This window comes from Plectropomus leopardus, chromosome 14, assembly GCF_026936395.1.
Source record: "Plectropomus leopardus strain MGB_pleo_1.0 chromosome 14, ASM2693639v1, whole genome shotgun sequence".
In the NCBI taxonomy this organism is placed as follows: domain Eukaryota; kingdom Metazoa; phylum Chordata; class Actinopteri; order Perciformes; family Serranidae; genus Plectropomus; species Plectropomus leopardus.
The window spans coordinates 32,680,873-32,699,054 of record NC_142189.1 but is presented as its reverse complement, the minus strand read 5'-3'; positions in this window follow the sequence as shown (position 1 = coordinate 32,699,054).

The window sequence follows — 18,182 nt, the reverse complement described above, 5'->3', positions numbered from 1 at the left end:
CTAGCCTCCTATTTTTTAAAATATTTTTTAAAATGTTCTTTACTTGATGTTCTCTATTTAGGTATTAAACGGGCTTTAAAAAGAAATCACACAACCCTCCACACCCTTTTATTTTATTTTATTTGTTGATACCTCAGTGCAATGTGCCATGTCAATGGTGTAGATTTTATTTTTTTTTAAGATTGGTGGGGGGGGTCATTTGGAACATCAAACACGTAAAACTTTTTCCTTCATGCTGGTAAATTTTTGTCCACCATATTTTGACTTGCATGCATCAGTTGTTTACAATGTCTTTAATTTTGTCGAAATAAAAGTCCTATGCACACTCTCAACACTTCGGGTAACAAGTCCCCTGCTCCCCTCGTAAAAATCTACACATATATGCCATATTAGTATAATAAATCATAAGTGAAAACAAGTCCAAGTGTCAAAGTGGTGGTATAACATACCAATGACACTGTCTTTAATATTTCCACATTCAAATTCACTTTATGAACCTCTGTCTTCATTTGCTGTGTTCTCACCCTGCAGAATCTCAGCTAGCTGTTGTGGTCATGACGGAAGCAGGCTTCACATCCTTTGCACTGCACTCTGATTTTGAAAATGGTATATTAGTGTTTGTATGGCTATGTGTAATTCTCCTACATGCTCTGTTTCTCAAAGAAATGCTTTCTTTACCATTATAGAAAGCAAATATTGCTCTTACTTTGTGAAAAATAGCAAATTCCATGTGTGCTGACTCTAGTGGTGAAACCTCTAAGTGCTTCTCTGATCTGTTCTCCCTCAGTGCCCCCACTATCAGCAGGAAAAGACCTGAACTGCTCCATCAGGTTCCCTCAAACCCTTTCACCATTAAATAAACCTGTGTCCATTATTATTTATCTCAATATTATAACAAAAACATTGAGTATCACCTTACCTCATGCATACATCTCCATTAGTAATATACTGCACAATGCTGTCTCAAGACCACAAATGGAAAATAACAATTTAAAAAAATAATATTAAAATTAACCGTCTTAAAATAAGAATCACTAGAGGCCCCTGATACAATATCACAATACTTCAGTCATGATACAATGCTATTTTGATTTCAAATGTTTTGCTTTATGTTGAGTATTGTGGTAATACATTGCAAAATAAGTGATTTATTACCTTTTTTTCAGCTGCAAATAAGAAAAAAATCTTTGTATACATTTGTGTTCATCTAATAAGATAACATTTTCAGCCTGTTCATCACACTACCACAATTTTTATTGCACCAACATGTATCTGCTGGAGAAGAAGCCAGAAGCAATAGATTGTATTGTTTTAGTGGGCTACACTGTAAAATGTTTGACTGTATATTTACAATAATTTACGGGCTACTAGTTGCATTACTTTCACTAAATTACTTTAACATTTATATAGTAATTTATTGTAATATATAACAGTTAAATCCTACAAATACTGGATATTATTAACAATGTACAAAGATCTTTTCCAGGGTTTTACAGAATTTAACTGTAATATTTCACAATAAAGCACTGTGATATAAATACACTGTAAAATGTTTGACTGTACACTAACAATAAATTACTGCCCACTAGTTGCATTAGTCTCACAGTAAGGTACTATGTCTTTTTTACAGTAATCTATTTATCTATTACAGTGAAAATCTGTAAAATCCTGAAAATAATTAACAGTAAAAAAAAAAGGTATTGTGATTATTTCCAGGGTTTTACAGGATGCGTCACAATAAATTACTGCAAACATGACACTGATACAGATATGAAGATGATGGGAATTTTTTCTTTAGAGGATGCAACATATAATACAATAAATTACTGTAAAAATAATACAGCAGTATAGATACACTGTAAAATGTTTGACTGTACATTTATAAGAAATTACTGGCTATTAGTCACATTAATTTCATGATAAGTTATTGTGTAATTTTACAGTAATTTATTGTGAAATATTACAGTTATTGGAAAATATTGGAAATAATTAACAGTGTACCAAACATTTAATTTGCATGCAACATAAATAATAATAATAATAATAATAATAATAATAATAATAATAATAATAATAATAATAATAATAATAATAATAATATACTTAGTGTCTGTGTATTGATACAATTTTGCTACGGAAAATATCTTGATGCCTTTTTTCCCAGCCCTGCTTAAATCATACTTCTTTAGAGAGGCATGCAAATGCCTATGGTTTTTCCACATGACTCAACTTCCTGAAATGTTGTTCCCAATCCAAAGTGCAACATTAGAATGATTAGGCAGAAACATGGTATCAGACATTGTGTGTAAAAAATTAAATATTCATAAATCAAAGGTCAAAAAGACTCTCTTTTCCCTGAAGGCAGCAGTACAGAATATAGAATTGGTGCTCAGCAGTCAGCAGCCCTTAGGTTCTGCTTACTCCATACACGTTTGGTAATATGAAAAGCAAAACAGGATTTTTAGGTTTAAAATTAAATTTAAATTGTATTCCCTCTCTGCATTCCAGCTCATAATTTACAGGTGGATCACATTTGAACATGACACATTATATTTGGTGTGTAATCACACACATGGATGACTTTCTGTCCTCTCTTGCATGCGTGAATGTGACAGAAGCCCCGCTTGTTGTTGTTGCCTTTTCATATGGAAAGATGTTGTTGTTGATACTGAAAAGCCTTTTCTGTAATACAGTCACACTGTGATTCCAGCCCAGTGCAGAGTGGGAGAGGGGGCCATATGCTGTTATTATTTTCACATTTATTTCTATATTTCTACCTCCAAGTGGCAGTGAAAGGAGCGAGTCAAAAGGGATTGCTATAAAGTGAAACGTCCATTTGAAAATAAAAGCGGTGGAAAAGCGGTGCAAAGGCAGCACTTATAGGTGAATAGAAGCGTCAATCAGGCGGCTGATGGAGGCTGAAGACTCACAAAGCCACAATAGCAGATGCATCTTTATATATCAGAGCCCTGATCTGTAAAACCTGTTTAAATACGACAAATAAAACAGGCCGACTTGGTAATGCATCCTTCAGAGAGGGGATAAATACATGGTGAGGGCTGTCCAGCCTTTCACTCTGAGCTCCTTTTACATCCCACTAAATCATTTACATCATCACAACATCACACAGAGCGACAGATAGATAGATAGATAGATAGATAGATACATAGATAGATAGATAGATAGATAGATAGATGGATAGATAGGCTATTCTTGTATTTATGGCCTATTTAACCCCTCAAAGGGCAGATAATTGGAACAATGCATGTCTGAGATAGCAGAGTGGGGTCAGTTGTAACACTTCAACTTCCTCCAATCAAAAATAAGTTGAAGTGCTGTCACTGAGCCTCTTACAGACCAGTCACCACAAGTAAATTTTGGCATTGTGTGTTTTTACAAACCACAAAATCACAAAAAAAAACATTACAAAACTGGGATGGTTGTATCGGATTGTATATAAAACTGGGATAATTGTTCATATCGTGGAGGTTTGCACATGAAATTTGTTTTGTCGGTTTTTGTCGCTTATGTAGAATGTGAATTTATATATAGGGGTCAGACTAAATAAATGTGTACTTCTTTCTACTCCCTTTTGAACATGTAATATTTAAGTTTGCATGGCTTTAGTGTTTGTAATTGAGATACAGTATATGTATAGGTTTTGGATAGGCCCTTTTATTTTGTGTGTGTGTGTTTTTCCATTGCACTTGCTGTAAGGCTTTTATTTGTATGTTTGTTTACATATTAGAAATAAAGATTCATTCATTCATCCATCCATAACAATTCATTCATTCATTCATCCATAACATTGGCATGTTTTACACTATATAATCGGACAAGTTTTACTTGAAAAAAAAAACTTGACAAATTCAGCAAATAACAGATTTTTTAAAAATAATAATAAAATAACAGCCCTACTTTTATTCTTACCATAACTAAATGTTATTTTTATATTTCAAATTTTATTGAATCAAGTGGGTGGTACATACAGCAAATAGAAAACAGACAATATTTTATTTTATTAATTTATTTTTAATTTTATTTATCAAAACCTTAACCATAACCATAAACCTTGATCAGTCCGAGTCCACAGACCTCTTTCATGGGTGGCAAATGGCCAGTGGAATAATGAAGCAGTAGAAATGTACAGTAAAATTTGACAGACAGAACATTAGTAAAGATTGTGCAGGTACTGGTACATAAAAATAGGTATATGCAGACTTTTTTTTTTTAAGGTAGTCACTGATGACCAGGGTATCTGCCTGACTACTGAAGACTGCACATTACTTTTGACTGTTTCGAGGTTGGTATATCATTTTAAGAAAGCACATTTAGGTCATGATAAACAGCATTAAAGAAATGTCAGCTACAGTTTGTTAATTGGAAAATTAATGAAATTTTTTTTTTAAATCCACTGAACACCTAGTGGTAACATCAACATTTGAAACATAATGAGAGGGATGTTAAAAGTCCAAAGCTGTAAAAGTAACACAGATTTTTTCTTGATACTAGTGGAGGCCAAACCACTAACTGGACTGGATGTGCCTGTGTGTATTTGAGGTCTTGTAAATGTTAAATAAGTTTGTTTTGTGTGTATGTGTGTGTGTGTGTGTGTGTGTGTGTGTGTGCGTGCACATAAGTGATAGACATACACAGTTACACATGCAGACGGGTGCAGTGCCAGACAGGCCTGTGTGTGTGTGTGTGTGTGTGTGTGTGTGTGTATTTACTTCCTGTGTATTTGAACACAGACACAGAGAGCTCGATGAATGGACCTCTTTCAATCCCATCTTTTCACACAAGCACGCATTCACGTGGGCACACACACACACACACACACACACACACACACACACACACACACACACACACACTAATCCTAACCCCCCTAACAAAATGCCTAACCCTTAACCTTGCCTAACCCTAGTTCTAACCCTAACCCGAAATGTCCCCACGGTTTAAAACATAAATTGATACAGTCACACACACACACACACACACACACAATACAGCTATCTGTATTTATTGTGCATGTCAGATTCAGTTGCTGGATGGGGCCAGGGCTGTGTTCACTATCTCCAATGAAACCCATGTGTTGCTCAGAGCTGTTTGCTACAGTTCAAGGAGGCTGCCCCCCCCCCCCCATCATTCCCACCACTAGCCCATGAAAAGCGTCTGGTTCTCAAACAAAACCACAAAGTGCCTGTAACCTGACCACACATGTAATGTCTGCCTCACACATCAAAGGGCGTGAATCACAGAATGTAGTTTTTGTTCAGCAGTCATGGACTTCACACATGAGCTTCACTAAGTTGTAAACGTTATAATCGCCACACTTAAAGGCCTCCACTCACTGCAGAACAAGTGGCGCTGATGAACCGTTCTTCCATGCCTTTTCACAGGGATACAGACACAGTGTCATTCACTTTTTATATGGCCTATCATAAAATACATCGTATCAATCTGAATCACAGAAGTAATCTGAATGAGTTATTACATCTGTAAATCCAGGGGCGGATCATCAGACACACCTGGGTACAGATATCCAAAAAAGGCTCCTTCCCTTGTCCTACATAGCAACAAGACATACTATTTTTATAGTTGCTTGGCATTGATTTTTACAATGCATCTTATTGATTTTGTAAATCTTTGTGGTCGTTTTGAGTCTCTGTAAGGTAATTGTCTTTTTTTGGTAATTTTGTCTCTTTGTGGTTGTTTTGCATCTCTTTTCAATTCATTTGAGTCTCCTCCTGGCCAGTATGTGTTCATTTGAATATGTAGCAGCACTGTAAAAATAAGCTATTTCTTTTCATTTAGAAAAGTTAGTGTTCAGGCTGTCTTAAAGTTTTAAGTTGACTGAATTTGAGAAGACAAGTTGAGGTAATTTTGTAATGATTCAACTTGTCTTCTCAAATTCAGTTTACACTAGCTTTTAAAAGTCTGTTATCTCCTGTCACCAAAACTTAAATGAAAAAATAAAGGAAAACATTTGTTTTAACTTAAAAAAGTTAGTGTCCAGGCGGCCTTACATATTTAAGTTGACTGAATTTAAGAGAACAAGTTGAGGTAATTTTGTAATGATTCAACTTGTCTTCTCAAATTTAGTCAACTTAAATTTTTTAAGCAGCCTGCACACTATTTTTTTGAAGTTCTAACAACTTATTTATTTTATTCATTTTATTACTTTTTTTTTTTTTACGGTGAATTAAGATCACTAAGCGAAAAAGATCCACTTTTCATCAAAAAAACACTGAAAAGGGAACAAGAAAGTTATTTAATGTGAAACTAAAGCTAGTGTTTGGGCTAAGTTGATGGAATTTGAGAAGACAAGTTAAATCATTACAAAAAATATCTCGACTGGGCTTCTCAAATTTAGTCAACCTAAAATTCAATTTTTTTTTTTTAGGTTGAACAGGAACTAAGGAGTAAAAGGTTTGTATAAATGTTACCACTAAAAATGGATATCAAAGTTTAAACTTTTTTTTTTACATAACTTTTTGGTTTGCACAGATGAAAATAGCACAAACAAATGAGTGTGTTATCATTTCCTTTGGTTTTGTGAATGAAATGCACTTCAGAAGCATTTAAGTCAGTCTGGGTTGATTTTCCTATGAACAGCTCTGAGCTGTTTGCAGCAGTGAGAGTTAAGATTTGCAATGAATATACAGAGCATTCAAAGAGAGGGGCCAAATGCAAATGTGTCCATTTTCACCTGCTATTCAGTCATGCCTCTGCCCAGTCATTTTCTACTTAAATGGTTTCAATTCAGTGCTAATGTCATGTTGTCAGAGGACAGAAATGGCACGGCCGCTTTCTTTCAGGGGTCATCAATCATTCATTATAACCAGAATCCATCAGCCAATCCTGGTAATTACTGATTACAGGCAGGCAGTGATGTGGCACGTTCAAGGAAACACACACACATATATACGCACACTGCTGTCTGACAGTGTGTCATGTCAGGAATCAGAAACACATTTACACATTAGAAGGTCCCCATCTTTTCACAGAGGTGCTACTTAACACACTTTGGAATTATAAGAAATTCAAATCAGCTCTGCAGGCTGTGGCAGGAACATAATGGAACCTAGAATTATTCTATCAAAACAAGCCGGCGCCCACGTTCCCAGGATGGATTGAACACATTAGAATTTAAACCTCAGGCCTGTCTTAACACAAACTGCCCAGCACTTTGAAAGGTCTTTAACATATCCACAGAGGACTGCCACGGCAGCGTGTGAAACAGGCATTCAGTGCGTATTTACATCCAGTTCCCATCACTTCTAACACTTCAATGTACATTTTCACTCCATTATGCTTTTCCTTATTTTACACTGTAAAATCTGATGAGTTGGGAACCAATTGCCTCGATAAATGAAAGTAAATATAACTATTAATTTTATTAATATACTATATTTTTATTAATTTATTTTATTTATGTTTAATTGATATCTACTTAAGTTTACTTAAAATTTAAGTGTCAGCAGCTTCAGTAAACCAAGTTAGTCTGACTTAACTTGATCATGACAAAGAGGAATACAGATATATAGCACAGAAAACTTTGTTTACAGAAGTTGATAAAACTTGGAAAGACTGATTTAATTAAACTTGTAATTTTTACGTTTCAACATCACAAAATTAACTAAATATTACTAGATTTAAAAGGGAAAGTGGGAAAGTAAAAGGGAAAAGGGAAAGTAAATATTTTTTTATGATTATTATTTATATTTATTATTTTTATTTTATCTCAGAACTTTTTTTTCTTCATTTCCTGTTTTTGCTCTGTTATTTTCCCTTTTTTTGCCTTGTTTTGGTAGGGATTATTGCAGGTGAAAGGTGGCTGAGCCCTAGACTCTGTTTCTTTTTTTGTGTGTGCTCTTCCAGGTCCCACACTCCCTCCTCCTCACCATGCAGAGTGATTGAGCACACCTGTTGTTAATCTGCTGATTAGGAGCAGGCAGTATATAAGGACAGAAGAAGCTGAATATTAGTGCTAGTGGGCCAGTGGGGGTGCTATGAGTTGGATTGTAGCCTGAAGAAACTAAATTTTTGGTTGAGTTCTTTATTTAAAAACGCTTCAACATTAATTGTGGATTTAGTGTTGGGGATTTGGTGATGCATGATAATATCTGCTCAGTATCAGCAGATTTTGGCTTCAAAATGAGACATCCGAATCAGCCAACATGCTGATTTCTGCCCATACCACAAACTGATTTTTTGTTGTTGTTGTTTTTTGAGAAAGTGAACATGTACAATACATCAACCCTAAGTATTTCTCATATTTTGCACAATAAATGAATGTTACATACACTTAAAAGCATCAAATTTCATGTGCTGGTGGGCCATCATGATAAGAGTATGCATCATATGATGTTAATTCCATTTCACAGGAGACTTGATGATCACTAAAATTAGGCGTTGGAAAAAGCAGATAATTTGATTGCGGCTTTGAAGGCCTTTCTTTTGCACACTTTCATTGCTTACATTTTTGTAAATAAATCACCACTTTTGTTAATAAACTCACTTCTGTTTGCCTTTTTCCTTCATCCCCAGTTATTTATTCATCATTACTTCCCTCATCACCTGAGCCAGATCGGGGAAAGCAGTGTTGTTAAATCATGCGACCATAGTGTAGTTCGTTTGTATGACTTTTTTTTTCTTCACCACAGTGTATGGCTCATTTAGTGCTGTGCAAATATAGAGTTTTGGAAAATATTGACAATTATTTTTTTAAAATAAAAGTTACCAACTAAGGCTTAAAAGAGAAAGAAAATAAAACGTGATAAAAAAAGTATCCCAATAATTTTACACTTGGCTAAGGTGGAAAAAGATTTGATAAAGGCTGCTGGAACATTGATGCTTTATATCTTGATGTTATGGTACCTGCTTCTTGCGCTTGTTGACCAAATATTGCTCGTCTTTATCCTCAGGGGAACATGAATGTCTGAAACCAACTTCATAGTAGTCCATCCAATAGTTGTTGAGACATTTAACTCAAAAGCACGAATGTCAACCTCATAGTGGCCCTGAAGGAAAAGTCAGATGTTCACTTATCAGTTGAATAATCTGTGGATTCTCAATGGCTGTATCAAATTTTATGGCAATCCATCCATTTCTTTTTGAGAAATTTCAGCCTGGGCCAAATTAGTCCAACTCACTGATACACCAAGATTATGGGCTCCATTTTTTTCAAGTGATTTACAACAATGTAGAAAACTCAAACATGAACACACTAAATGTTAAGCTCTGGTCTTTTTTAAAAATCAGTATTTCATGGAGGACTGGCCATCAGTGATTCCAACAGCAAATGAACGAGGAGAGAGGTGACATGAAGACATAAAGCAGCTCTCGGGCAGCTGCATTTCACCATGTGTTTCTGCTTCCAGTAGCTCTGGTATATCGCCCAGATGTGGACAATATCCAGGGCTGGTGGCAATCACTTCTATCACACAATGCTGATCTAGGATCTGTTCTCATCGCAGTTTCAAACCGAGATGTACAGTATCAACTGTGCTCGTTTCACGCTTTGGAAGCGGGGGCCCGCCTGACCTGAGTGTAAAATTAACATTTTGTGCAACAATGGGCCTTGTCCAGGAAGTAATAAACTAACAAACTTCCTTTTGTTTTTGTTTGTGTATACGATTGGTTCTTATTTTGTTAGTACCCACTGATTCCTGGGTTTTACTGTTTTTTTGTTATTTTTGCTCTTGGACAAGATGGTAAATGGTCTGCACTTATATAATGCTTTTCTGGTCCTTTGACCATTCAAAGCGTTTTCACACTACATTTCACATTCACACACTGGTGGCCGACTGCTGCCAACTGCTGCTCAGTAACCTTTCACACACACTCACACTCTGATGATGCAGCATTGGGGGCAATTTGGGATACAGTATTTTGCCCAAGGATGCTTCAAAATGTTGCCTGGAGGAGCCAGGGATCAAACAGTTGGGTGACACTGAAAAACAGTCACGGTTGTGCCTCAACTTTGTGGTAAGGTTGAGAAAAGTATTATGGTTTAGCTTAAAATATGGATGTTTGTTACCAATGTAACGTAACATGGCATATCATATCATATGTATGTGAAGACATAATAATTCATGTTGTTAAAATAACTCAGTGTTTACTTTTGGTTTCACACAGGACAAAAACAGTGGTCTCCTGGATGAAAGTCCGGTGCTTGTTTGACATATGTTTCTTTGTCCCTGTGGGAAAATTGGTTTGCAGCATATCACAAAGTCATTTTAGCACACAAACATAAAGTCACCATACCAAACACATACCAATATCATGAAAGTCATAAATACTTTACTTTACTCTGGGCGAATTACTGATTGCACAATATGTTCATACACAATATGTTCAAACTAAGGGGACATTTAGATAGCAACAGTTCTGTCATGACACATTTAATTCTTGTTGCAATTTGACCTTTTGGGAGGCTGAAAACGCAAACGTTTGAAACCAGGTTCCTGAGTAACTTTTTGAGTAACACCACTCTTCTGTCGCTGTGTAAAGTGGCAATGCACAGATCCTGTGAGAGCGGTGATGTCACGGCCTCAATTAGCGTATGAACATTACAATTAAAAGCTGTGTGTGAGTAGTAGGACAACAGTAATAACAATGGCGGACTACCAAGCTGTGTTTGTGCTGCTGACTCTACTAAAGCTATTCATGCTGTTGGTTCTCGTGCATGGATTCACCATTTTCTTTTTCTTTGTTTTTACTCCATAGAAGAACGCCTTTATGCGCAGTTTCATGGTGTTCTTCTATGGTGTGTCATTACAAAGTTACATACTAAATAGTTGCATACTAATGCGCATTTGGTTGTTTTTGCAGATACGTGTACATGAGGATCATTTTCAAAATGTTATCATATGAACACGTGTTTTTTTTTAAATGCAAAAGAAAGACTTTTCCATTTGTCGTAGGGCCGTTTTCATCTAGACGTGGCCTTAGACATGTTGAACTTTAGTGTAGCTGGTGCTGGTGCGCTGCAGGAGTCTGCTGTGAGTTCCCTCCACTCCTGAGCAAGGGGCCGAAGCGATTCACAGCCTGCCTGCTCTGCCTCAGTCTGCCTGATACATACCAAGTGTGATGGCACAGCACCAAGACCCAGGGCAGCAGGGGAAGGGGAGCTCAGTGCAGCGTTGAAACAGAACCAGATTGTTGAGATCTGGGAGGTATTACCTAGCCAGCACCTGGCCATAATGGGTCCCACCCCTCTGTGTAACTCAATCTAAAAGCTTAACTCTGTTGAGCTACTGGCAGAGGTCCCCCATTAATCCAGTACAGGTGCCAAACAGCCCAGTCCACCCACTACAGGGGGACAGACCCTTCAATGAAGGTTTGGGTAAATTTGCATTGATATTGTATATTTCTCTCTATAGATATCTGTTCAAGAAATGTCTAAATACACAAGACACATAATAATAATAATAATAAGTGAAGATAACAGAGCAATCACTCTTTAAATAAAGGAAATCAGGCAAGAGGAAATGCTTAGATTCTTTTCAACAGCATGATGTAAATCCTTTAAAAACCTCTAGGTCTTAGGAGGGATTGATACGAGACAATACTCCACTTAAACTCCCTGCTCACTTCTTGCCCCAAGAAATTAAAGCTGATTTTAACAGTGCCACCATTGTGATTTACAAATAATTTGACAGCGCGGCTAAATATCTTTAATATCCACTGATGACAGAATGGAATTAGCCGCATATTTCCCTCCAAACTTTTAATTTTCTTCCTCGTTGTGTAAGCCCGGGCCCTAATCCCATCTTTATACGGTTTGGGTATTAACCCCCGACAGAAACACTGACACAGGGTTGCCAGCCTGCTCCAGGGACCCCTCTGCGAGGCGGCCTTTGTTGGGCTGCTAAAGAAGGGGGGGCATGAGGGGTTATTCAGGAGCCTGAGAATCAATCCAGTATTACAGTTAAGCCATGTAATAATTACCATCATTAGAGGTAACTGGAGCATGGAGATGACCAGGCTGTGCTCATAAAGCTGAAGCTAATGCAGCACACTCCTTGAAATGTTGTCATATACATAATTTAATAATCCTGGAAATACATATCAACATTCCCCCGCAGCTGAAAACTGTCAGAGCTCTGCCCTGCAGCTCTCTGGCTCGCCGCTCGCTCCCAGGAGTTTACAAGGTCAACTTCCATATTTCCCCGCTTCCTTTCCAAGCACACTCTCAGAGAGGAAGTGAGAGGCTTTTACTGCAAGAATCTGTGTAAAATTCAATTACTGAGTTGGTTTTGGGGTAATTCAAATAATCACTGCAATGTACTTTAATCACATGCAAAGAAAACACAGCAGATACAGTTTGCTGTGCAGATATTTATTTACTGATTTTGGGAAATGGGTATTTAGCAGATCCTATTAGCAGTGATGGAGTGTAAGTACATTTACTCAAGTACTGTATTTAAGTACAAATGTAAGGTAATAGTATTGTACTTGAGTATTTTCTATTCATGTCACTTTATACTTTTAAACCACTACAATTCAGAGGGAAATAATGTACTTTTTACCTAAAACATTTAAATAAATGCTTTAGTTACTTTACAGATTAAAATTTTTGCACATAAAGTTAATAAAAAATGATGTTTTGTCATAAATTATGTCACCTAGTATTATAAGTAATTTTTTATTTATTTATTTATTCTTTCTCATTCTGGGTGTTTTTTATCATTATTCTTTTTTAATGACTTTATTTTTGGGAAGTTTTTTTCTATTGTTTTTAAATAATTAAATTAAATAATGAAATAATAATTATTAAACAATTGAAATTTAATTTTGCATTATTTTTTTTTCAAGTTTTCTAACAGTTGTTAATTTGGTTAGTTTAATTAGCTTCTTTTTAAAACTTTGAGTTTTGGGGGTGTTTATTCGATTTTTCTGCACTTGGTACTTTTACTTTTAACACAAGTACTTTCTCCTGAATATATTCATTTACTTTTAATTATGTACAATTTTACTTTTACTGAAGTAAAGCATGTGAATATCTCTTCACGACTGCCTATTAGAAAGCAGCACTGTCTGTGTTTGACGGATGAAACTCACACTCCCCGTTTGAAACACCTCGTGCTTGAAATTGACAGAACATTTCATTACAGCGAGCATATCTCCTGCAGTAAACAACGCCTGATAATGCTTTAAAACTTTACTCAATCTTAAACCGCACCCTCCCAAATTAGACCCCTTTTAGCCTGTTGTTATTGGCACATAACTGCTGCAGATTTCTATCGCAGCTCGGGTAATTCAATAAGCATGGGGGCATTCTACCGATAGCCTCCAACCAGTTCACTGGGTGATGTTATGGTTAATGTAATACTGATTTAATGTGCATTTATTGGAAAAACCTGGGAGATATGCAGATAATACAACTCGGAATAAACAGCAAAAAATTCCAAACACAAGCAGTTTTTTTTTCTGTCAGTCAGGAAACAAAGGAAACAGCAGAGATGTGCAGCGTCTGTAAACCACAGGCTTCATAGAGAATGACTCTCATCCCGCAATCAAATGCTTTAATGCAAAACAGCATAAGCAAATGCACATACAAAGTTCCACTCCAACTGAGAGACAATAAACATTTATGTTCAAAATACTTGTAAAACTATACAAAGTTAAGCAGCAGTTAAATGTGTTATGAAACTGAGAAAGAGAGACTGTACCTTTGGAATGGAATCTGCTCAAATACTGAACTTAAATGAATTACTACCTTTTATGTGGACATCAAATAATGGATGATGGAGTTCTGCAGGCAGAGTCATGCTGGCAGTGCCTTCATGTACCAGGATGCATAGCATGATACCTACATGCCTATGGCTATGGTTGGTGAAAACATTTATTTCTGCAGGTAACCAAATAAAAACACAAAGGCTGTGTAGTCTGAACCAGTGTTTTCTCATAGAACTGGTCATATGATATCCTCTGAAAATGCATGCACAACACCTGGTATGATATCATACAAATAAGCACCCCACAAATGATGTTACATCCTTATTAAGCCCGTTCTCACTCCGATTCGTCAAATAGCGTCGCTCTGTCAGTGCTTTCGGCATACAAGTGTGACACAAAAAGGCACTTTCTGCATCCAACCGGAATGCAACTGGACAGCGTCAGATGAGAACATGCTCGGATAGGACCAGTGGCGTTGTTATTGGAAGGCACCAGGCACGTCCACATGCAACATGCACGGGCCACGTCACTCCCATAAACAATTGACTTTCGTGCAGGAGTTATGAATTTGCTTCCTGTGTGGATGTGTGTGGTTTTTTTCTACACCTAACCATGTGCCTTTTTTTGGGTTAACCACCTAACCACCCTTGACTTCTTTGACAAATCCTAACCATCCTTGACTTCTTTGACAAATCCTAACCATTGTGATAGTCTGCATTATTGTGTAAACATAGGGACTGTGCTGCTTTATCCCATCATGTGCTTTTGTTGACATCATGGTAACAGGCTGCAACATCCCACCATAACCAATGACTTTTGGTGTAACTGTGACTATTTCACATTATTACACCGTATTACAGTTTTTTTTTTAACTGTGATGTCAATCACCGGTAGGGGTGTAATTTAGGAAATGCTCCAGTGGGTCATATTGGAGGGTAGGAACCTATGAGGCAACTCAAAAAAAAAATAGCTTTTAATAGCATTAGGTGACAAACACTCACCCAGTTGTCATCTGTCCTCTTGATGCTGCTGGTCTTGGTTGTGTTTTTGAGTTTATTTTTGGGGTCCTGAGTGAGGAGTTAAACTTTCATGCATGGTAACACACAGGCTACTTTGAGACTCCCCTAGCTGCTGCGAAAGCGTCCAACAAAAACTGCCCACACTGAAACGCACTGCAGCAAAATGATTTAGTTTCTGTTGGCATCAGAGGGCAGTTTGAGCAAAGGCACCAACAGTCCCTCTTTGCTCTCGACAGCTCAGGTTATTGAAAACCCTGGCTTTATCTGCTGCATTTCTTCAGCCTTGACATTATACTCTGGCTTAAAGAAATGCAGCTGCAGCTGAAAATCTGAGTCACCTGAAACACTTTAAAATGTATGTTCATCCATAACATCCTCTGCACTCATATTTTGGGATGCTAATTTCACTGTTAGAAACAGTAAGTTTGCAGTACATAAGAAAGCACAAGGAAGTTCTGTTTTCAAAAGCATCGAGAACTTCCTGGAGCTGAAATCAAGCCTGTTGTTCTTCCTGCCTCTAGCTATATCACTGTCACATCAAATGATGGCTCTGGATTCAGGAAGAACAACAGATTTTACAGCTGCAAACTCAGATTTCTTGGTCACAACAACACACACTGTGGAATGTATTGCTTCAATCCACATTATTTACCATCAACACTGACTGGATCCACACAAAAGGTAGAAAATGTCCATTTTGAGTTTAAAGTACCAGTACTTATGCTACTAACATTGATATTTTTTCCACCTTAACCCTATCCCATGCTTTTGTGCCTTAGTGACCAATCAAGACAACAATTTTTGAAACTGATCCAGAATTAGGCAAGAGCTCTGCAGCCAGCAGAGGCAAAACAGGCTGTATTCTAAGGTTCTAGAAGGAACTGTCAACATCCACTAAACTGTTTACCTCCACTGAAAGTGCTTATTTTTGCCACTGACAGGCTCTTATTTTTATTGCAACATTATTGAAAGGCCAGAGAGATATAGAGATAAACCTCTTTGTTAAAACATAAGATCCTTTTAGTCTTGCCAGAAACAGCCCCTAAAATTGCTATTGCCATACCTTCCAGACTCCATTTAAATAAACAATTATTTTATTATCATTTAACACACTTCATTCAAATTCACAGAATCAGCATAAAACTCACAGAAGCTACCTCGATTTGTCTTTTTACTTTTGCAACAAACACTAACTCATCTAACATTAGTTAGATGTGAAACTATACTGGATCTGTACACTCTAATGTACGAACATACATAAATGGAGTTTGGTGGGTTTGCCGATAGCAGTTTCTCAGCTATTTTTGGCTAAACAGCTTACTCTTCAAAAAAAAGGTCTATCTTTGGAGAGATTTTTTTTTTCAAAAGCTTGCAGTATAGTGCCTTTGTAACCAACAGTAACACCTACGAACATGTACTCAGACCCTAGACCCTCGATCCTTAGTGTTTCCCCAACAGACAGAACTTTTGCATGTGGGCAGGGATGTTGTCAGTCACTTCTTCATCCAGGAACGTTCACTGTATTCTATGTTTTCACTGGTGATACAGAGTGAAGTCCGCACTTCATCTATCATCCACATAATGAGGTTACAGGCTGGAGTGAGAGTCTTTCTCTATGGCATCTTTATAAATAGCACATTTGTGTATTGATGCCTTATCAGGCAAGACCAGGGGTTTAGCATTACTGAAGTGTTCTGGAACGACAAAACTCCACTTTTTTTCTCCAAGTGAGGATTTGAACAAATGCAGTTCACACAATGTGGTTGCAATTAATATACATTTTTGAAGATCCACTCATCACAAAAAGTGCCTGTCATCCAGAGAGACAATAAAAACAGTGGCCAAAGCTGTCAAATTGAAATTTAGGGTTTGGTAATGGATTCACGTCATCATCTCATGCACTGAGTAACATTACAAGTAAATGTTTCACTTTAAAAGTTTCCAGCAGTTGGCCCAGTGAATTAAAACATTTTTTTTCAATCTACATCTGCTGCTAGAGGCTGCAAACATCCTTTCATTGTATAGTTAAGGGTTAACTACTGTATGGAAAACCTGATTAACAGTGAAACAAAATTAACAGTGGTTAAAGCAGCCTCATCTCAGCCCTGAGCACAGAGTGTTGATTCTCTACCAACAAGCATACCCTCATTTGTATACAAGACCCCGAGATACCTGAACTCTTTCACTTGGGGTAGTAACTCTCTTCGAAACCCAGAGGGGACAATCCACAGTTTTTCAGCAGAGCGCCATGGCCTCAGACTTGGAGGTAATGACTCTCATCCTGGACACTTAACACTCTGCTACAAACCGCCCCAATGAATGCTGGAGGTCACTATGTGATGAAGCCAGATGAACCACATCATCTGCAAAGAGCAGAGATGCAATTCCGAGGTCCTCCATCCCGTACCTTCCTCCCTCTGGCTGCGCCTTGAGATCCTGTCCATGAATATCCCAAACAGAATTAGTGACAAGGGACAACCCTGGTGGAGTCCAACACCCACTGGAAACATGTTTGACTTTGTGCCAAGTGTGTGAAAACACAGCTCTCACTTTGGTTAAACAGGGACCGGATGGAAGCAACGACCCCGGAACCCTGTATTCCCGCTGTACCCCTCACAAGCCTCCCCATGGGACACAGTCGTAAGCTTTCTCTAAGTACACCACACACCTGCAAACTAGATGGGGAAACTCCCACGACCCTTTCCAGCAGCCCTGCAAGGGTAAAGAGCTAATCGACTGTTCCAAACCCAGGTAGGAATCCTCATTGCTCCTTAAAACACAAATAATAGGCCTATTTGAATTTCAAAAATTATGTTTCAGCAGGCTCTGTAAGGGTATAATTTCAATGAGGCCTTCAAAAAGACTGTCCTACTGTACATCATAATCTTGTGTTTCTACACTAGTTTCTTTTGGGTTTACTTCCTAAGGTCTTCCTAAACGGTGTCCACTGAATGTCCAGCTATTAAAATAAAATCAAGACAATGCAATGACAAAAGAGTGAACAAAAAGTTTCATAAACTCATATGGGTCACCTTCAAATGTCCCTGTATGATCACACCATGTTCAGTCTGGCTCTAGCACTGCTTGAAAAACATGAGTAAAACTATGAGTATTTTTACACTGTGGTATCGCTACTTTATGTAAGTAAATGATGTTCTTCCACCAAAATATGTCCAAACATTTATCATGGGCTTTGACCTCTCTATGTTATATATCATTGTTGAGTATTTCAGTGTTTTAGATGGCTTGTTTTCAGTATTTTAATGGGAAGGACTTTAGAAAGTCTCTGGTAGTTTAACCCTTCTGCTTATCTTTACACTTGCAGCAGAATACACATCCACTCAGTCAGAGGGATCAGCCAGGAATTTGGCCAGTTAATTGGGTATTAACTTTCCACAAAGAGAGAGAGAGAATAGTCCTTGGCAGAATTTAGCCCAAGCAGGGAGGGAAAAGAGGGAAAAAAATCTGTTTTGA